Source organism: Narcine bancroftii, chromosome 1 (genome assembly GCF_036971445.1).
Source record: "Narcine bancroftii isolate sNarBan1 chromosome 1, sNarBan1.hap1, whole genome shotgun sequence".
Lineage (NCBI taxonomy): Eukaryota > Metazoa > Chordata > Chondrichthyes > Torpediniformes > Narcinidae > Narcine > Narcine bancroftii.
In genome coordinates this window covers 189,754,099-189,777,634 of record NC_091469.1, presented here as the reverse complement: position 1 = coordinate 189,777,634, position 23,536 = coordinate 189,754,099, and the positions used below count along the sequence as shown (strand labels likewise).

At 38.1% G+C, this 23,536-nt stretch overlaps 1 protein-coding gene across 4 annotated transcripts in view; it reads right to left on the bottom strand.

Moving 5' to 3' along the window:
• LOC138736238 (nucleus accumbens-associated protein 2) overlaps positions 1-23,536 on the bottom strand; it is an 88,382-nt gene that overhangs the window by 59,773 nt on the left and 5,073 nt on the right. For 2 of the 4 annotated variants that reach the window (XM_069885414.1, XM_069885403.1), the window contains one exon: positions 5,842-5,999. The exons of the other annotated variants lie outside the window; for them this stretch is intronic. The gene's annotated coding sequence lies outside the window, so the exon portion shown is untranslated. The remainder of the gene's footprint in view (positions 1-5,841; positions 6,000-23,536) is intronic. 4 annotated transcript variants of the gene reach the window in all.

Sequence of the window (23,536 nt, the reverse complement as noted above, 5' to 3'; positions counted from 1 at the left end):
AAGTTGCTCAAAATTCATGTTTTGTCCTATTAATTAGACGAAGTTTTTTTTTAAAAGATAACTGATTATAAAGTTTTGCACCCTTGGATTCTTTTCAGTGACAAGCTATCATTTAGAATGCACTTCCTCAGAGGGTGATGAAAACAGATCAAGTACTTTCAAAGGGAATTGGATCCATACCAAAATGAAAATTGTGCAGGGCCATGAAACAGCAGAAGACTGGAACAAAGCAATTCCAAGAACCAGCATAAACACAATGAGCCAAATATACCCAAACATTTAGTAGCTTTATAGAATACTTTGGGTCTCATGAATTTCATGAGTCCTAAAGTATTCTACAAATATTCTAAGAATAGAAAAGGGACCTTACTAAAATAAAATGCATTAAAATGCACTTGTGCTTTGTCAAACTGCAAGTTGCATCAACACATTTATGATAGAATTTAGAAGTATAAACTATTTTACCTCAGACTATTGAGAAATTAGATTTCATTAACTTTCATTGAAATGCTCTCTTAATTGTCAGGCAGAACAATAGACATTATTTAACATTGAACAAAATCCTCCAATTCCTCATGCACAATTCCTCGCACACAGTAATTGGATTATGTAACAACAATTCTGTTGTCCCATAATCCTGCAAATCGACTGGAGAGAAAAAAAATTGCTGAAAAGAGGGAAACAAAGCCCATAATTTACTTCAACATGGGCAAGAAGAACAGAGCAGCCCTCTTGGGAACAGAGGAGATCGACGGGTGGAGACTAATGCTGTCAGAGCCTCCGCATTGGCGAGGCTGGATGTGGGTAGAGTCTGACATGATGGTGATGGGACTGGGGCCTGCAAGCGGCAGACGAATACCGACAATTGGTGACATGATGGGTGTCATACAATTGCTGACCCAAAATTAAGACCCAAGACGATAGGGTTAAAAAGTTAAATGAAATTAAGGCAAAAAGAATTGTTAGATAATGGGAATTAAACAATTTTGAATCGAGTTCACATTGTACTTTAGGCAGTGAGTTGAATATGTCAAACAACAAATTGGTAAATTCAAGTTATAGCTAGACAAGGAGAAGAAACGAGTACAGATGCTTTTGGGATAGGGAATCATTATTACACATTGAATTTTCAGATAGCTAGATAGACATCAAGAGTTTGTACCACTTTGTACATTAGGCAATAAATGTACATTTATATTATTGACAATTTGTACAAGGCAGATCTTGTGTCAAAGGGATTTGCAGTGAAAGATTACCAAAGTTTGAACTCTACAAGCAGCAGCAATGATTATATGGGAGAGAGAACAGTAGTTGTAATTATTAAAGTCACACATTCCAATACAAATAATTTTTATACAAATGTACATTGAGTGGGGTTTTTCAGATCACCTGGAAATGATCTCAAAAATGGCCGTGCTCAAGCACATTCGTGGATGTTGAAAGAACAGTAAACTTCTTGACTATAACTGGAAATGTGTACTTAAAACATTTCCTTGTTTTACCTCAAAAATATTGTGGGAGAAAAATAAAAATCACCTCAATAGTAACAACCTACTTTTATGAAGTAATGAGAGGAACATCTCTTCTCATCCAGGACTAAAGCAACCAGTCACTTAACTTGAAGCCGACTTGAATTTAGACATTCAGCTAAGAGAAACTGCCTATTCAACCCTATAAAATTCCACCAAAAAAGTTTCACTGAGATCATCTCTCATTTTAAACTAGTTCATAGAACTAGTTGTATTAATCTCTCCTATGACAATTGCTAGAAATAAATCTGGTGAATTTTCCATGGAACATTTCAGAACAGAAAAGAGGACCTTCTAATCTATGCCAAACTATGCCGAGGGCCCTAGCCTCATTGACCTGCACCCAGTCCAAATTCCTCCATACCCCTCTCATCCATGTACCTATCCAAATTTCTATTGAGCATTAAAATTGAGCCCACATCCACCATTTCAGATGGCAGATTGTTCTGTACTCCCACTTAAAGGTCTACAAGATTATGAGAGGCATAGATAAGGTGGTCAGCCAGTGCCTATTTGCCAGGGCAGGAATAACAAACACTAGAGAACATATACAAAGTGAAGGGAGGGAAGTTTAGGGAGGCATCAGGGTTTTTAAAAAACTATATACATAGAGTTGTGGGTGCCTGAAAAATCCTTGCCAGGGATGGTGGTGGAAGCTGAAACATTAAGGGCATTTAAGAGATTCTTAGACAGCCATATAGATGGGAGAAAATAGAGGGTTACAGGTTAAAGAGGGTTTCGTTTTTTTAAAGGAATATATGTGCCAGTGCAACATCGAACACTAAAGCATAGTAATGCTCAATGAACACATTTGACAAACTCTAAGCTATCCAGCCCTTTTATAGTATGGGAATCCCAGTCAATATGTGGAAAGTTAAAATAACTTAATCACAATTTTCTGTTTCCTGCAGCTATTTGCCATCTCCCTGCAGATTTGTTCCTCCAGTTCTAACTATTGGGTGGTCTATAATACAACCCCAGTAATGTGATCATCCCTTTCCCATTCCTCAGCTCCACCCATGCAGCCTCAGTAATAAAGCCCTCTAGTCTGTACTGTCTGAGCAAGCGGTGATCTTTTTCCTGCCGAGCAATGCTTCTCCTCTCCCCTTCATCCCTCCTGCTCTATCGCATCTGAAACAACACTACCCCAGAACACTGAGCTGTCAGTCCTGCCACCCCGACAACCAAGTTTCACTAATGGCCACATCATAATTCCACGTGACAATCTCTGCTCTAAGCGTGCCTGCCTTTCCTACAATACTCTGCATTGAAATAGATGCAACTGGGAACATTATTTCCACCATGCAAAACCCTTTGATTTTTGTCTTCATATGCAATTTTAACATCTTTTTCTTCCTCCACTCCACAATCTGCTCTGGCACTCTGGTTCCCACTCCCCTGCAAATCTAGTTTAAACCCTTCAGAGTAGTACTAACACACCTTCCTGCAAGGATCTTATTCTCCCTCTAGTTCAGATGCAAACCAGTCCACCAGAACAGGTCCCATCTTCCCTGGAAGAAGATCCAATAATCCATAAATCTGAAGCCCTCCCTCCTGCACCATCGCTTTAGCAACCTGTTCAGCTGCATTTTCCTCTTATTTCTAACCTCACTAGTACGTGGCACAGGTAGCAATCCTGAGATCACAACTCTAGAAGTCCTGTCCTTCAACATCACACTTAACTCCCCAAATTCTCTTTGCAGGACCTCATTAATCTTTCTACCTACGTCATTGATCCCTACATGGACCACAACATCTGATTGCTCATACTCCCTTTAAGAATGCTGTGATCACAAATATCTAGATACATGAGAGGCAACATACTATCCAGGATTCTCAATCTCTTTCACAGAACCTCCCTCTCACTATTGAATCTCCTATCACAACAGAGTGCCTCTCCACCTTCATCCCCTTAACCACAGGGCCACACTCTGTGCCAGAGATCTGACTACCATGGCTTGTCCCCCCTAGGTTGTCCCCTCAACAATATCCAAAACAGTATATGCATTATTGAGGGTAACAGCCACAAGAGTACCCTGCATGCCTATTCCCTTTCCTTCTCCCAACTGTCACCCAGCTTCCTTCCTCCTGCCTCAAAGATGTTATTATGTTCCTTTAACTCCCATCTATCATCCCCCTCAAGCCTTCTGAATGATCCAGAGTTCATCAACTCCAGCTCCAATTTTCTATCACTGTTTGTAAGCAGCTACAGTTTGGAGCATTTCTCACGAATGAAGTCATCAGTGGTACTGTTGGCTTCCCTGACTATCCACTTTCTGCAAGAGGAACATGTCTCTCCCCTGGCAGTCATTCCACTGCTACAAATAAGAGAGAAAATAACGTTTGCAAAATCTGTTCTTACCTGTGCTTCCTCGCTGAATTATCTTGTTCTTCAACAGAGTTGTCCTTACCTTCCCTCAATTCCTCCATCACCACCACAGCCTTTGCTCACCAAAGCCTCAAAGTCACCACTCTTACACTGGGCCACTCACACACTAGCTGTTCCAACACTGCACTTTATCTCACACAAGCTTCAGCAGCTCCATCAGCACCACGATCTTCCCACAGCATGTTAACCTTCATAATACATGTAGGCCAACATCCCTCTGAACATCAATGCTTTCAATCTCTCACAACTGCTTTGTATTTCATTTAGTTTGAGTTACCCTTTGAGCAGCAATCTCAAGAGAATGCAAAGATTTTCCTTTCATAAATCCACCGTTTATTAATTTCTAAAGTGCCTGTTACTGCATCCTGAATAATATTCTAACATTTTTCTTACTATGTTATTTCCAATTAATTAGTTTGTAATTCCCTTTTGCTTTTTTTTTAAAAAAAAAGTGGGATTCCATTTGTCATTATCCAATAATAAGTAAATATGTACCATTCTTCTTCATGCACAAATAAGTAGCATTAAAAATACACACATCATTCCATTATTAAAACTTCCAGTTTATGTTTGCAAGTGAATGCAAAATTCTAGCTCAATAGTACTAACTTAAAGCCATAAAAGAAAAAGCAAAAAAAAATCACTTTGCTTAAAAATTATAATTTGGGCAGCAGCCAAACACTCCACTCATCAGAAAAACAAAGCTATACAGGAATGTTGTACCCTCCAAAAATATATGGTGTTGGTAAGTTAATTGAATGGCACAGGTTTCAATGGCTGGAATTGGCTTCTACTGTGTTGCAAATAAATTTTAAAAAGCAAAATTTAACATTATATCTAATTTTCTCCAAACTAAAACAAGACACAACATCCTGCAACCATTGCATACAAGTTTGTGCTATGCTATCTTTCCATCTTATCAAAATTGCTCATCTTGCCATCAATGAAGTGAAAGCTACTATTCTTTTTTGAGCTGAATTCAAGAAAATCCTCTATTCTAGCGAATAACCAAAGCAATAAAAGCATTATTCTAATTTAATCCTAAGAATCTGTGAGATAGTTTTAAAGGATTGTTCCAAATATTCTTGTAGTTCTGGACACTCCCAGAACATGTGAATCAGAGAGGCCTCAAAAATTTTACATTTGTCACAGTGGATCAACATCAGGATAACAATGATAATCTAACTTTGGACATATGTATTCTATGTACAACTTTAAATTGTATTAAACAATATCATGCACAGGATGTTGTATTATTAATCAGATCAAGTTCAGTTGAAAATTGGGATAACACGCTTGATGTATTCAAGTATTGTTCCCATTCATTCTTGATTCCTATCTATGAACATATTCTTAGGTCCATCAAATTACTATAAATAATTGCTATCGATCCACCATGGGAAAACTTTCAATACATTTAGATATAATGTTAAACATATTAAGGTTGAATTTGACAAGATATGGGGCCATTCATGGATTATTATCATAATTTGATTCTCAGGTGGGGGTGCTCTGGGAATTTTCTATCCGATGCCCAAGAGCCTATACTCGATTCTTTACAATTTATTTGCTGGCGACTGTGTTTAGTGGAGGGGTTAATTAGTATGGTTTTTTTTGTTCTTTTAATTTTTTTTAATAACAAGAAGAGATTGATCTATTTATATAATGTATATCTTATTAGAATAGGAGGTGAAATTTTCATAAGGATTTGTCACTTATGAGAATTACATAAGAATGTATAATTGATATGACTCATTCTGTATTGCATTATATAAAAGCTATATAATTAATATCTAAATAATATATACATAATATTTCTCTCTATCAAAAGTGATTTTAAAAGAACAAGCAAAATTTACCACTGTGTTGAGTGTAACTGTGTGAATGGATCCAATTTCAAACTAGAAAAATAAAATTAGCTACCTTATATTTTGGTGTACAAGATGACCTTCAGATAAGTCAGGTCCTCAGCCTCTTTTTCATGGTTTATCATATGTTAGGCATATAAGTCAACTCCCAAAAAAATTGCATTGACTGAGCTGTTTGGCTTTGCCCGAGGGTGGGTGTTATCATGGAGCCTCCTGCCAAATGACAAAGTATGAAGTGAGTTTTAAGTTAAAAGGGAAAATATACTAGTAGCATGAAAATTTGTATACGTTGAATCTGTATCAGGCGTTTTTTTGAGCTGAATTTAAGGTTTCATTTTTGTATCTGGTGTATGCCACCCCCTTCCCCCACCACCCACCCCCCCGCAATTTCTGAGGGTTTCAAGAGTCTACTTGTTCGCCAAAATATTCCGTACTATAAGAAAAACTCAGTGTACAAAATAAAGCAGCCAAGCATTCAAGTCAAACTGAAGGAGAAAGGGTTGCAAAGCCATCCATGACAAATTAACTTTCAAGAACAAAATCCTGCAAGTCTCCAAAGGGAAACCAAGCAAAGATCTGGATCTTAAAAAAAAAAGTTTTAAAAATTGTCAAAATTAATCTCAAACTGGCTCAGATGTTTATAAGGATACAAAAATTCTTGGTAGTGCCTCTAATTATAGCAACTATTGAAAACCTGCAGTGATTTGATTGGATTTTCTTTAGTTGTTCAATTAGGCAAATTGATTTTACAGGGTTCCTTGGCAGAGTCACTGTTTTCCAACCCAGCTACATTACAGTGTGAAGTGAATAGTTTTTATCCTCGCAAATCAGAAAATACTAATGCACATTTATGAAGATGGTCCTAAATGAATGCCGTCCTACAGGTCAGCAAGACCAAGTGAGATACAAGCAATTTGGGCAAATGTTTTAAGCTGAAAACAGAAATTGAGAAGAATGCACAACATGTATTAGATGCCACAACCGACATGCATAAGCTATCATTTAAGAAATCAAAATTACAGCTTACATCATATGCAGCTTTGCCTGCAATAGAATGGATAGAACAGTTGGTGCCATGCCACATTCCCTGCTCAAACATCTTCCATTCAACGTTAGCAAGAAAATTAATGTCACAGAATTATTCATGAACTAGGCACTTTTTCTAAATTTATACACTTGGGCACAAATCCAAAACACCATGGCTAAAAGGAGTGAAAAAGAGTAGAGCTTGGGTGACATGGAGTTGGAGATTAAAGTGTACGGGTTGTTTTAGAAAGGAAATAGAGCAGAAATTACGAACTACTGATTCTGAAAATAACGAAACACCCAACATGCTCCCACCACCATAATCCAGCATATTGTCCTCTGCAATTTCCACCTCCTATAATGTGACGCCACCACCAAAACTTCCCTTCTACTGCCATCAACTCCACACTTACCCACATCTCATCTATTTCCCATACATCGGCCCTGATTCCATCCACCCAAGATGCAACAAGATTTCCTTTGTTCTCAACTACCACCCCAGCAGCCTTACATCCAACATGTCTGCAATTTCTGCCACCTACAAGGTGAATCCACCACCAGACATCTCCTCTCCATAGAGATCATTCCATCAGGACTCCTTTGTCCATTCATCCCTTTTCACTAAACTGCTACACTTGCACTCACACCACCTCCACCTCCACCATTAAGGGCTCCAAACAGTTCTTCCAAGTGAGGCAACACTCAACTATGAATCTGCAGGGGTCATTTACAGCAGCCAGTGCCCCCAATGTGGCTGGTGTGAAACTGGATGCAGACTTTGATAAAGTTTCATTGAGCACCTTTGCTCTGTCTGCTGCAAAAGCAAGAACCTCCCAGTGGCCAAACATTTTATTTCTACACACCATCCCCATGCTGACATGTTTATCCCTGGCCTCATGCACTGCCAAACCAAAGCTACCCATAAATTAGAGGAACAACATCTTGTATTCTGTCTTGGCACTCTCCAACTAGATGGCATTAACATTGACCTCCAATTCTCTCTCACCTATCCCACTGTCTCCTTTCTTATCAAAGATCTACCCTCCTGATGTGCAGTAAAAATTCAAGAAGCTGAGACTAAGTCACCGATTTTCAGGCTTTTATTCACAATGGACAGAGGCCTCATCCTGTACTGTGACATGGGGTTTCTGGGGAAGGGTCAAGGTGTTAGAGGCTTTATAGGGGCAGAACCAGGTAATCAGGAATACAGCAGTTCATTACAGCTCCCCAATCACTCAGTTTTTTACCTCTTCTATCCTCCCACCTGTATCTAGTCATGACATCTTGCATGTTAGCATGAGCTCCTCCGCTGTTGCTCCCCTCCACCTCTTTATTTAGGTGTCTTCCTGTCTTTGCTCATTCCTTAACGAAAGGCTCAAGCTTGAAATGTTGGTCAACCTTTACTTCCTATAAATGCTGCATGACCCACAGTTTCTCCAACACTTTTGTGTATTGCCCTACAAACACAATGTCTATTTAATTCCTGTTTAACTCAGTTATAGGACCCCTCATAATTGTTCCACCATTCTTATATATTCTGATTTTGGCCTCAGATCCACTCTGCCGCCAGTTTTCATGCCTCAATTGCCTGAATTGTACAAAAGTCTTCATCTAAACCTTGTGTAGTTAGAGAACTGCAAATGTACATCTGCCCCCCCCCAACTTTGCAGAGAACATACTCATCTTTCCTTAGATGTGTAATCACTCTTCTGAAAGATTACCAGTTCAAGATTTCCCACCAAGCAAAAGCAAAGAATTAACAAAAACGTTGCGCATAAAAAACGCAAGGATGAGCCAGAATTAGAATAATGCCTTTAAAATAAAAGCAAATATTTACAGTTAAAAAAAACAGAAGCGAAAGTCCCTTGTCATACAACACTGGGTGCCAAAAACTTTAATGAGACAGACATGCACCAAATTTGCTGAGTGAAGTATGTAGTGTATAAATGACAAAACCTTGAAATAGAACAATCCAGAGGTTTCTCAAGATTATAGAAAACATCATTTCCTAGCCCAATGTAAACTGTTAGTTCACTTCTCCTTTGACTCATCCTACTTCGTTCAAATCAAAGGAGTAGCCACGGGTACCCCCGTTGGCCCAAGCTATACTTGCCTGCTGTGGAGCAATCCATGCTACAAACCTACATAGGCAAGGACCCTCAACGCTTCCTCCACTATATTGATGACTTCATCGAGGCTTCCTCTGCCACCGTGATGAGCTTGTCAACTTCATTCATTTGCTGCCAACTTCCACCCCATTCTCAAACTCACCCAGTCCATCTCTGACAACAGTCTCCACCTCTCTTTCAATATTTTTATTGGTATCATCAAATAAATGCTACATAGGTAAATGATAAAAAAATAAGGTATTAACAAATCACATAATAAAAATGGTGTTAAGACATGTTACATTGAAAAAAAAAAGAGGGGACTTCACATCATACCGTAAGGTTAGAACGTAGGAGCCTGACCCTCCTGGTAAATTGGTAAAAATAAGTGCAGACTAAGGAATGTTTCAAACTATTACACTTAAAAAATACATTTGAATACTTCTACAACACATTCAAGGTGATTCCAAAAAAAGAGAAAAAGTAGCTGCTGCCTTACCTGGACTTAACGCAATAAGAAGTCCAAGAAAGATTGGAGGCTGCAAGTAAAAAGCAGGGAGTTAGCATTCAAGCTCCTCCTTGGAAAGTGAACCTGGTGAAGGAATTTCCACTGATGTCACTTCCCCGCAGTGTTGGGGAGATGGCGTTGGAGAAGAACCTGGAACTGCACTGTGCAAACAACCCGGGCCTTCCAAAATGTCATCAGAGGAAGAGGAGGAGTTGGGCTCCCAATGGACTAGCAAGGAAGAAGATGATGATGAAGCCCAGCTACCAAGAGGAGGTAGTAAAAGAAACTAAAACCTTTAAAAGTAAAGGATATAACCAGCATCAATTAAAGAATTTCATGAAATGAGTAGAGAAGTGAGAGGAGAAAGAAATAGAATTGTGGATGTTGTTAATAAGCCACAAAGAAAAATTGATAAACTGGATGGGAAAATGAAAAAGTATAGGGTGAAATGCAACCTATGGATGACAGAGTTACCAGAATGGAAGATTCCAATATTGCTCTAGTTATGGAAAACCAGAAGATTCAGTAAAAGGTGGATATATTGGAAAATTTTAGGAATAATATCAAAATTGTGGGTCTCAAAGGAGGAGTGGAGGAGCAAGATCCAAATGTTTGTTTTTTGAAAAACAGATCCCTGAAAAACTTGGTCAAGTGAATTCCGAGCATCTCATAGAGATTGAAAGAGCACACAGAGCTCTCAGACCAAAACTGCTTCTGAATCAGAATCCACATTCTATACTAATTAAGTTTCTTTGGTATCAAGACAGAGCGAAGATTTTCACACTAGCAGCAAAAGGACCACATGAATATGGTGGAGAAAAAGTTTTATTTTACCTCAATACAAGTGCTGATTTATTGAAAAGAAAAAGATAATTTAACCCAGTTAAGAAGATTCTTTGGGAAAATGGATACATATTTGTGCTGCGCCATCCAGAAACTTTTAAGATTTTCTTGTCTGGAGGCGAAAACAAGTTATTCCTCAAGCAGAAGAATTTGTACAAAGTCTTCAAATTATTCAGAAGTTGAATAATTCAAGAATTGGAAGTATGAAGGTTACTGATATGTCTTGAAGGATTAATATAGTTGAAAGTTTATAATGAGTAGTTAGTTTAAAACTATCTACTTTTTTCATTTTGTTGCTTCTTGAAAATTATTGCAACTTTTAGAATCCTTTTTGAATTTTTCTTTTCTTTTTGAAATATTAAATTTTAAGATTAATATACCTGGGTGGTTGGGGGATAAGATGGATCTCTATGTTTTACTGTATCATGTGAGTTAATGAGACTTCAGTTGCAACCAAGGTTGCAACCTGAAGGTTTATTTTTAACCAACACCTACTTGGGGGGGGGGGGTTACTTCTTGTTTATATATTGTTATTAACTATGCTTTAGAAGTAAATTTGACTTTCTTTTCTTATCTGGATTGCTGGGGAGGTACGCACCGATCCTTTGGATATTTAATAAGAGCGTTAAGGGAGGAGGAGCCACAGGCAGGGATGAAGCAAGAAGTTAACTGTTAGGATGAGTAACAGCGAAATTTATAAATTTTAATGTTAATGAGTTAAATGGATCGATGAAAATAAAGAATATTGGCACATGTTAAAAAAATGGAACCAGACAGTTTTTTCTGCAAGAAACTCAATTAACTGAGAAAGACCATTTGAAGTTAAAAAGAGTCTGGGCAGCCTAATTGTTTAATTCTAAAGCAAGAGGGATGGTAATTTTGGTGAGGAAAAATCTTCCAATTAAAATATAAAATGTAGCAACCAATCCTGCAGGAAGATATGTGATGACACATTGTCAAATATATTCAAAATTGTGGACTCTTGAATCTCTATCCACCAAATGTAAATGTACAAAAATTTATACAAGAAACTTTTTTTGAATTTAGCAGAGGCACATGAGAATATTTTGATAGGAGGAGACTCATTTTTGTTTAGACCCAATTTTAGACAGAACTACTAGATGAACGTCAAGAGCTAAAGCAACAAAAGCTATATTGGTATTAATGAGAGATTTGAACTGAATAAAAGTTTGAAGAATAATATATCAGAGAAAGAGATTATTCTTTTTATTCAAGTAGACATGATTCCTATTCCAGAATTGATTATTTCTGATTTCAGCAGAATTTCAGGATAGGATACAAGATACAGAATATAAAACAAGAATTCTGTCTGATCATTTGCCTTTATTAATGATGATTGCAATGCCAGATAAAGAGAAATCAGATGGAGGTTGAATTCATTATTATTACAAAGGTCAGATTTTCAAGATTCTATTAGAATGGAGATAGTTATTTTCTGATGCCAATTTGAACTCTGAAATGATAACATTTGTAATATGGGATGCTTTGAAGGCATATTTGAGAGGCCAAATTATGTTTTACTTCTAAAATTAAAAAGGAATATATGAAAAAGATAGATCAATTACAACAAAAAATAATGCTTTTAGAAAAAAACTTTCAAAAGAGAAACTCAGAGGATAAAAGTAGAAAACTTAACAATAAAAAACTTCAACATAATACATTACAAACATATAGAATGGAAAAGATGATTGCAAGAGTTAAAATGACGCATTATGAGTTAGGTGAAAGATCACAAAGTTCTCGCATGGCAGTTGAAACCAGAGCAGATATCAAGAATGATTAATGTAATTAAAATAATTTAAATGTTATTAGTTATAAACCTCAATAAATAAATGAATCATTTAAGAAATTTTATTCTAAATTATATAGTTCAGACTTTAAAAGATGAGAATAAATAAATATTTATCCCAAATACATCTACCTAGATTGAGTATGATAGGAGAAGCAGAAGTAAATGTTAATATTACACATTTAGAAATGAGGGAAGCACTTAGTTCATTACAAAATAATAAAGTGCAGGAGAAGATTATTTTCCACCTGAATTTTATGAAGAATTTAAAGATTTATTAATTCCTCTTTTTATGGAGCTGCCGAATCAAGCATCAATAATGACCATGATACCCAAAAAAGACTGCAACCCTTTGAAACCTTCATCACCTAGAGCTATTTCATTACTGAATACAGATTACAAGATTCTTGCTAAAATACTAGCAAATAGGATGATTAAATTTTTACCAAAATTAATAAATATGAACTAGACAGGTTTTGTCAAAAGGAGACAAATCAGTGGATAATGTGGCTAGACTACTGATATTTAGTATTATACATTTGGCACAAAGAAAGAGAAAAGATTTAAGTGTTGCTGTGGCCTTAGATGCAGAAAAAGGTTTTGATCAATTGGAATGGGACTTTTTATTTAAGGTTCTGGACAAATTTGGATTTGGTCCAACTTTTTTAAATTGGATTAAAGCCTTTATAATTATTCCAAAGCTAAAGTGGAAACCAATGGACTTCATTTCAACTGACAAGATCAAGATGATAAAGATGTCCTTTATCTCCTACATTGCTTATTTTAGCTATAGAACCATTATCAGAAGTAATTAGGATTGAATTGGAAATTAAGGGATTAATGTTGGTCAAGAAGAACACAAAATTAGTTTATTTGCAGGTAATGTTTTATATACTTGACAGAACCTGAGACTTCACTGCAGAATTTACACTTTAATTTGGAGGAACATATTCTTTATATGCATATTATTCTCTAAAAGGGGGAGGGGCATTAAAGAGTTTGAAGAGGGAGGGAGAAGGGTTATAATGATCATTATTGTATAATGATTGATTGTATGTAAATTTTTAAAATATTTTAAAAAGTAAAAACCTAAATAAAACACTTTATTAACTGTCAACCCCTCCCTTTGCAGGCTATTGGCTAAACATAAACAGTCCACTACCTAATAAAAAGGTAATCAATGGGGTAAAAAAAATAAACTAACTGTACAAATTTTAAAATCTATTTAAGAAATGAATCCCATAAGAAAACAAAATTAAGATTCATTTCAGTACTGGAGCATCTCAATTTTTCCAAAGTCAAACATGCCATCATATCAGACAAGCACTGAGTGAGAGTAGGAGGGACAGCATCTTTCCATCTCATTAAAATGGCCCTTCTACCGATAAGGGAGGCAAAGACAACTACATGGGATTGTGAAGTAGTCAATATCAGACCTGTTGTCCCATTTTTTCCCCCAAAAAGAGCAAGAAAAGGATTTGGAGTCAAAGTAATGTTAAGAACTAAAGACAAGGTACAAAATATTCCTTCCAAAAAACTTGAAGAGAGACATAACCTGAACATAAAAAACAGTGTACCTTTTTCAGTTATACATTTATCACATTAAGAAGAAAGATTAGAATAGAATTTAACTAATTAGACTTTGGAATAGAGGGCCCAGTTACTACCTTATATTAATGAGTGTCTTGCACAGGAGAGGATGAATGCACTCACTTCAAAACAGAGTCCCATGTAGTTTCAGAAATTAACTGATGAAAATTTTGTTCCCATAGTTTTTTTAAATTCTGTCCAGGGAACTATCCCTAGATCTTAAAATTAGTTCACAAAGGATTGATAGCAACCATTTGTGATCAGGTTTAAAATTATAAATCTTCCCTATCATATTAGGTTACAGATCTTAAGGGAGCCTCAAAATAAAGTTCAAGAAGCTCTTAACCTGTAAATAATGAAAAAATGTTTAAGTATTACAAATTTGGTGAATTATTGTTCAAAAGAAGCAAGATTTTGGACAATAAAATGTTTCCTGAATTGAAATCAAATTCTCAATGTCTGACAACAAAATTATCAATTAATTTGGAAGGTATAAAAGGTAAAGGTGTTCCAAGCATCTTAGAAGAGAATACCTTTTAGTACACTACAACTCTCATTTCAATTAAATGTTTTTTTTTCTGAGAACCGATCATTTAAAAAAAAAGCCCAGTAGCAACAAATCACTTGTAATAGTGTTTAAACAACAACAAAAAAGGCAAGGCTTTTTAAGCATTAAAATAATGCTGGCCACTGCCAATCAAAAATACTGACCACCGCCAATCACCAACACCTTTCCACCAAGGTCCTGCTCATCCTTGGAGCCCGAGGTCCACTGCTGCCAGTGCCGAGAGCCCAAGATCCCCGGTCAGTTCGGCTCCAAAAATGTTTTAGATATATGAGGATTTCAGATATCCTCGTTTATTCAAACTTTTTTTAACAAAATGTGGATAATTGAGGACCAGAGAATTTGATTTTGGATAATAATTAATTTCTAAATTAATCCATCTTAAAGCTCCAAAATGTTCTTGATGATGGATCCAAAAAAATAACACATCTAATATTGGCTGCCCAGTAATAAAACCTAAAGCTGGGTAATGTCAAGCCTTTTTAAAAAAAATATTTTGAATAAAAACTCTTAAGATGGGGGAACTTCTTTTTCCATTTCAAAGAAGAGATGAGAAAGTCCAGTGAATCAAAAAAGGATATGGGAACAAAAATGAGAACAGCTTGAAAAATATATAAAAATTGATGTAGGATATTCATCTTGATAATATTGATGTGTCCAATTAATGTCATCAAAAGAGGGGACCACTGTGTCAAGGACTTCTTGACATATTCATCAGGTAACAAAGTTTTCTTTAAACAATATATTAAATTTCTTAGTAATGGTAATACCTAGATAGTTACATTAATTTTAATTATTTTAAAAGGAATAGTTGAGTCTAAAGGGCTGGAAGAGTTCAAAATGAACATCTCACATTTCTGCAAATTTAATTTATAACCTTAAAATTGACCGAAGTGATAAAATAGATGGATTGAACTGTTCAGGATTTGATATATACAGCAAAAGATCACCTGCATAAAGAGACACCTTATGGACAGTTCCAGTCCTAAGAGATTGCTGAGATATCAGCAGATTGCTGAAAGGCCAAGTGAGCGGTTCTAAAGCCAAATTGAATAGTAATGGGCTTAAAGGGCAACCCTGTTTGGTTCCAGAATACAACCCAAAAGGTTTAGATTTAATTGAGTTAGAAAAAAATTGAGGCTGTAGGAAATGAATATCAATTTAATCCAGTTGTTCAATTGGGGACCAAATTAAATTTCTCTAACACACTAAATAAGTATTTCCATTCCACTCTATCAAAGGCTTTTTCAACATCTGAAGAAATAATACATTCAGAGGACAAACTCTTCCCTTTCTGGATCTGTCTCCATCTTGAGAGACAAATTTTACAAACTCACCAACTCCTACAAATACCTCAACCACAGTTCCTCAAGTCTAGTCCCCATGAAAGGATTCTATTCCCTTCCAGCAATTTCTCTATCTCTGTCACATCTGTTCCCAAGATTAGATCTTCCAGTCCAGATCATATGAAATGTCTGCCTTCTTCCACAAATGTGGCTTCCCCACCATCACCATCAATCAAATCAGCCCTCACCTGTATCTCCTCCATTTCTCACTCATCTGCCCTGGCCACCCTCTGCCCCTACACACAACAAACACAGGATTCTCCTTGCTCTTACCTACCACCCTCTGCATCCAACACATTATCCTCTGTAATTTCCAGCACTTAAAACAGGATTCCACGACTAGGCACATTTTTCCCTCTCCTCAGATTTATTGTCAAGAATACATAAATAACATCAGATACAACCCTGAGATTCCTTTTCCCTGCAGGAGCAGCAGAATTATCACTTATTGGCAGTGCAAAAATAAACTGTACACAGTGTAAACATGTAAACAAAAGAATTGTAAAGAGATAATGAATGTAAACAAACTGTGCAATACAGAGAGAACAAATGAAGTGCACAAGAGCCCTTAAATAAGTCTGATTCAAGAGTCTGATGGTGGAGGGGGAACAGCTGTTCCTGAACCTGGTGGTGTGAGTCTTGTGGCACCTATACTTCTTTCCTGATAGTAGCAGCAAGAACAGAGCATGTACTAGGTGGTGTGGGTCTTTGATGATTGCTGCTGCCCTCAACTGCAGCGTTTACTGTAGATATACTCAATATTGGGGAGGGTCTGCCTGTGATGTCCTGGGCTGTGTCAACTACCTTTTTGAGGGATTTACACTCAGGGGTATTGGTGCCCCCATACCAGACTGTGATGCAGCCTTTCAGCGCACTTTCCACCACACCTCTGTCGAAATTTGCCAGGGTTTCTGGTGTTATACCAAACCTCCACAAACTCCTGAGGAAGTAGAGGCACTGACGTGCTTTCTTCATGATGCCATTAGTTTGTTTGCTCCAGGAAAGATCCTCCTAGATAGTGTGAAAAATGGCTGAAGATGATTAAACTAACTCTGCGAAGGGTGATGGAATGCAAAATATGTAGATTAGAGCTTGAAAATAGACAGCACTAACTAGTGGGCCCCTTTCTTATCAGAAACCTCAAAGATGAAGAAATCTGGTTCGGACTGGCACAGTGACCTAGGGTTCCCCATAGTCACCATTGTGTTTGCTTAATAAAGACATGAATATTAACTTTGACGTCCCCAAGGATGGGACTGCCTAATTAACATAACATGCAATGTATGATGAGGTAGAGACTGTGTGGTATCTGCAGGGATGGAAGGGAAAAGGGAAAGGTTGCAAGGTATTGAAATTCTGATTGGAAGAGACTAAATGAAGGTGTGGTGATGATTCTGGACCTCCGGTGTGTCTTGGGACTAAGAGACACCCAGCTCTGCAGACCCGAAATAAAGCTGAACCTGTTCTCCAAGACTTTGTTTCCAGAGTAGTGATTGTGAACACTTTATATTTCACAATAGTGATTCCCAATAACTTAAATTTGCTCACCCTCTCCACCTCTGATCCCCCAGTTAGTAGATTGTTGACTTCAGAAAAAGAAAGCCAGAGATATCCAATCAGCTCCTTAGTTTTGGTGACATTGAGTGCAAGGTTGTTGTTGGTGCACCGTTCAGCCAAATTTCCAATTTCCATTCTGTATGCTGACTCCTTCACAAAACCAACTACCATGGAATCGGCAGCAAATTTGTCGATGGTGTTATTGTCGTACCAAGCTACACAGTCGTAGGTGTCCTGCTGCATGGACTGCTCCCTCCATGACTCCCTCATGCACTCATTCTTCCCTCAGCAATTTCCCCTGTGGCTGCAGGAAGTGCAACACTTGTGTTCACACCTCCTCCCTCACCACAATTCTGGGCCCTGACAGGCCTTTCAAGTGAAGCAACACATCACTGTGTATCTGCAGGAGTCATCCAGTGCTCCTATAATGGCCTTCTTTATATCGAAGAGGCTGAGCGCAAACTGGGAGATTACTTTGCTGAGCACCTTTACTCTGTCTGCATCAGTGACTGGGATCTGCCAACAGCCAACCATTTCAATTCTGAATCCCACTCCAATACTCATGTCTGTTCATGGCCTTGTGTACTGTCTCATCAAGACCACCTGTAAATTGGAGGAACATTACTTGATTTTCAGTCTGGACAGCCTCCAATTGGATGACATTAACCTCTCCGGTTTCTCCCTCCCTTCATTTCCCCTTGCCTTCTTTCCCTCAGCTCTCCAACCCCCTTCCCTTTCAATTCACCAAGTCATTCCTCCTCCCCCCACTTGCTGCTGTGCCCTCCCTCCCCTTATTACCTCCTGGCTTTGGGACCGTGTTCCTCCCCCCCATCCTTCCCCCTTCAGATGCCTGCTGACATTTTTCCATACCTTAATGAACGATTCAAGCCCAAAAAGTTGGTTATGTATCTTTATCTTTGCTATATAAAGTACACTGTTTGACCTACTGAGTTTCTTCAGCATTGTGTTTTTACTTCAACCACAGTTTTACTTTTCACCTTTGGTTCATCACGTCCATGACAAATACCTGTAACTATTTTTCATCATCAATTTCCTGGTGAATAACTAAAATAATAAGTTATACCTTGAAAAAGTTGACTGTAGAGAAAAAATTAAATGGGTCACCTACTGCAGTTTTTAAGCAATGCAAGATAATTAGAGCTACAGTGGATCTTATTCAGAATTTTTTAAAGAAGTTGTAACATCCCTTACAGAAGGCTACCAAGGCTTTAAGATATCAGAAAATGTCACCAATTGATGATAATGACAACATCGCCATGCAAGACTGATTGCTTGAGGCAAGTGTTATGAGCCCAGAGGACCCCATAACCCAGTTGCAACAGACATTCACCAAGACAAATGGTTACTTAAACAAAAGTTGCTTTTAATTATCTTTAAACATCAAAACAGAATCACACTAACTTATCACTATTGACTTAACTAACCTAAACATATAGGATTATGAAGGGTATGGATAGGATAGATGTAGGAAGGTTTTTTAAGCTGGCCGGGGAAACTAAAACGAGAGGACAGTCTCAAGATTCAGGGGAGTAGATTTAGGACAGAGATGAGGAAAAATAGTTTTTCCCAGAGAGTAGTGAATGTTTGGAATTCTCTAATCAGGGAAGTGGTTGAGGCTGCCTCATTAAACATATTTAAAATTTAGTTAGATAAATTTTTACATGATAGAGGAATTAGGGGATATGGGGAGAAGGCAGGTAGGTGGAGTTAGGTTATAAATTAGATCAGCCATGATCGTATTGATGGTGGAGCAAGCTTGATGGGCCATTTTTGGCCTACTCCTGTTCCTACTTCCTATGTTCCTAACTTAACCCCCTTCTAATTTTAAGCGTGCGTGTATGTAACATGTGTGCAAGTTCAGAAAAGTTCTTTGATTCACAGTCCAATCTCACTTCTCATTCCTCCAAGTTCACTGGTTGCAGGCAATTCTTATGCTTTGCACAGAATTTAATATTTATAAAGTTCACCAGGCTCTGGTGCTTGAAAGGTAAATGGTTACCATTCAAGAAGGTTCTTCTCGGTTTTCAGAAAGTTTTGTTGTACGTCGATTCCTTTTTTAATCAGCCACTTGCTGGAGTAACTTGCCCCCTCAGGATTCTCCAGATGATAATCTTTTTCTTTCAGGTCATCACAGAGTGCCTTTTTGTTTCTCTTATTCCAAGTGAAACATTGGACAGCCAGTCCTCTCCTCTTGCATGAACCACAAGGGCTTTGACCAGGCTGAACCAAGCACTCACAACCCATCTTCCAGCTTGTCTTGTTCCAGTTGCTGCTGGTGTCTATAAAACTGTAGAACTGATCTCTCTGAGAGAAAAAAACCTGTTTGACTCTGCTTGCCAAAACCACATGATCCTCTTAAAACAGCAAGTTCCACTGCAGACAATCTGTGGCTCCGACAAGCTCTTTCATCTGTTGCCTTTTTGTAAACAACAATCCATTAGTGAAGTCTCTTGGGCACTCTCCAAAGCTTTTGCAAAGACTGTTGGCCCCGACATGTCGAGCATGAACAGAGCTTCAGTATTTTAAAAAAATGTTTTAAAGTTCCACAAACCTTCTGCTGGGAATCCTAACAACACCCGGGCATCAGATCCACGGGACGCGGAGGGAGCAAGAGTGTTGCAGGTTGACCGTGCAAACTTTGAGAACGGGGAAAACAAAATTGTAACACGAGAAGTCTGTTGATGTCATCAGCCGGCAAGCCAGTTGGAAGGCTCCCCGCACAACCAGTCACTTCTCCCACCTGTCGAGCGGTGTGGCGGATTGGCGAGCGCCTGTGATTTCCTGTCGGCGCGACAGACATGGCAGGCTGCGCACGACCCCCGCTGTTCCGCAAAGGCTGATCGGCAGCGCGCTGGGCCTGAGTGGGTGGGTAAGCAGGGGTGGGCAGAGGGTGTAGGTGAGGAGTAATGGGCAGGGGAAGTTATGGTGGTGCGAGGGGCAGTTAGAGGGAGGGATGAGTAGAAGGAGGGGTGGATAGGAAAGAGGTAAAAGGGGAGGGGCAGTGCAAGTAGGGGAGGGGTGATTAGAGGGTGAGAGACAGGTAGAGGGATGAACAGGTTGAGGGGAGAGGCAGTAGAGGGGCATGTATAGGATGGGGTGGGTAGGGGCAGAGCGAGTGGAGTGAGTAGAGGTTGGGTAAAGGACTGGTCAGGTAGAGGGATGGTGGGTCGAGGGTGAATAGAGGCCTAGAGCCTGAGGAGTGAGCAGGAAATGCTGAGTCCTGATGCAGGCCAAAATGGACACAGCCTGTGAATGCTGACTACATCTCCACAGGGACCAAATAGGTTTCCCTCAGGTCAAGCAAAGGGTGAACTTGAGCTACCTACTCCTGACCTGTAACATTATCCTCCTTAGTTATATCCTAAAGTTTAACATTACATATGTTGAAAGAAGAGAAAACATGCAGATGTTGTTGAAAATTTTCAATAAATATTTAGTTCGGCCCTCGATTTAGTCCAAGCTTTTAATTTTGGCCCTCCGTGAATTTGAGTTTGACACCCCTGATCTACAGGGAACGCATTTGTCCAAAAGCAGCAGCAATCATCAAAGACCCACACCACCCATTACACAATCTGTTCTTGCTGTTGCCATTAGAAAAGATGTATAGATGCCACAAGACTTGCACCATCAGGTTCAGAAACAGCTGCTACCCCTTCACCATCAGACTTCTCAACAACAAACTCAATCAGGGCTCATTAAAGGATTCTTACTTGTGCACTTCATTAATTTTTTTCTCTCTGTATTGCACTTCGTTTACGTCTGTTATCTATTTACAGTTTTTTTATGTGTATGCTGTGTACAGCTTTTTTGAACTACAATAAGTGGCAATTCTGCCTCGCCTGCAGAAAAAGAATCTCAGGGTTGTATGTGATGTTATGTATGTACACTGACAATAAATCTGAAATCTATGCTCCAGATAAACTGATTAGCTAATTATAACTAAGATCTAAAATCAACCAAGATCAGTACGAATCTGCATCTGATTAACCCACCAATATAACTTCTGCAATTTCAATTTAGGAAATTTACCATTACTGTTCTCAGAAACCTTGTATGACCCAGGAAAGGCTGACACACAACAGCAAGATGACTGAAGGCTATTTAAGTGGTCCAAGAGGGCCAGATGAGACAGCTTCAACTTGTATCAAATAAACATGAAACAATTCAAGCTGTGGCAATTAGCTGGACAATACGACAAAGAGACCAGTAATAAATTCTGTCCAATTGCCAGATATCTTAAACTCCAAATATGTTGAGAAACTACAGCTTTGTAAATGAATAGAAAGAGGTGGATAGTTTGGTTTGGGGGGTGAGGGGGGGAGAAGCAGGAGGCAGTCAGGGTGATGAATATTCATTATTGTGAAAAAAATTAGCACAAAAATCTGGCAAAACAATGAAGTTGAACCTAGTTTCAATATATGACACAGTAGATTTTGAGGAGCAGCAAGTAAAACAAATCCTAGAAAACAATTATTGCAAGTAAGATGCATAAATAATTTCAAAAATTATAACATTAAGTAAAATATTAACAACATAGATTGCATTAATGTCTATTGAAAGACTGTCACAAAAGCTAATAGCTAATCAAATCTAAAAAAGTTATTTAAACTTTTGGTATGACACCAGAAACCATAGCAAACATTGCACTTAATTCTGGTCTTCATATTGCAAGTATGAAGTATAACAAGGTTCAAAAATAGGTCAGAATTAAAAAGATATGCTCATCAGGAAGGCTGGATTTCTCTTGAAGCAATCTAGATGAGGGATGATATTACTGAAATCCTTTGTTTTCGGGCTTTTGATATGGGAGATGTCAGGGAACTAGAATGAAAAAAAGTACAGCACAACTTCCAGAAAAGTGCCATTAAATAAGCATTCAAGAGAGACTGTTGGAAGGATATGATGAGAGAAGCATATAAAGCAGCAGAGGGAGTTTACGTAGAACATAAACTCTGGTATGGATCAGCTAGGCTGAATGTTCAAATTTTGGGCTGCAAATTCCCTGGAAAACTGATTACCTGGAAATATATTTGTATATAAAGCCCTTCTTATGGCTCTCCAGCCATTTCACTAAGTGGATACTTCCATTAGTATAATAAATGCCATCAATGCCTAGAGTTGCTTTGCCAGCTGTAATCTCTCTTACATTTTTAGCACTGATTAAAAAAAAATTAAAAACCCTTTCAAATCATCACCCTCGGTTGACCAATACCTCATCATCTCATCTTCAAAAACATGCAAATTTTTGGGCAGGAGACATGAAGTGACAAAAATAGTGTCAAGAATACTGTATATAAAATGTGGGAGTAAGAAAAGGGAACTTTAGTAAAAGGACATGTTAAATACAGATTCTGGTTAATTTATAGCCAAAAACAAACCTTACATCTATTAGGCTAGGTGCTGGAAATTAAAACTTGTAGAAAACTTGGATGGTCCATGCTGAACTTTAAAAACAATGAACAGGACCATCAGCAAAAGATATTTTCAGCCCAAAAACTGAAACCATGAGGTCTGTCACTTTCCATTGATTTGGGTAGTCATGAATTCATTCAGGGGCAGACATTCTTTAAAAATTATCCAAGCTAAATTTGATAATTGCCCAGCACTGTACATTTAATCTGTTCCAGGTCATTCAAATAAAAGATGCTCTTGTAGCATTCGCGCTATGTGAGCAAGAAGAACGACACACACACCAAAGCCTTGGAAAACGAGACTGGTTTATTGCTCTGGCTGCGGTGCTTATATGGGCTCCAGGTGCTGACGTCAGGGCACCACGTCATCAGTGCACCAGCCTGGGATTGGCTGGCATTCCTGCCAGAGTTTCCCACCTTCCCGCCATGCGGAGGTAACCTGGGATCTCAGTCATTTTGTGGGCCGGTCCGTGTCTCCGTGCGCGGGCTGCATGTTTCATCATATGTAAAATTGGAAAAGCATATTCTGTCACTTGAATTTTAAGGAATTCAATGATTTCCTACTACTCAAAGAACTGCTGTTTAGAAATCTATTTGAAATTGCCATACAGAAACATAAGTTTTTTTGAATCACTAACTTGTTGCAAAGAAACCCTTCTAATGGTATTAAATTTAAACACAAACCAGTCCATGGTTACAAAAGATACCAATATGCACAAAATTTACAGCAATTTATATTCATCATGGAATTCAGTCATTTTAACTTCTGCACAAAATAAAGTTATCTCACTCCATGTGCTTTCATTCTTGTATTTAAATCAGGTGCAGCAAGGCAAATTTTAATACATTTTAAATCAATTTTTAAACTATTTTAACTCCTCCAATTATGGCAGAGATCTGATATTAATGCTTAGATTCCTCATAAACTGACTGCCTACATATAAACCTCATGGGTAATATTTCAG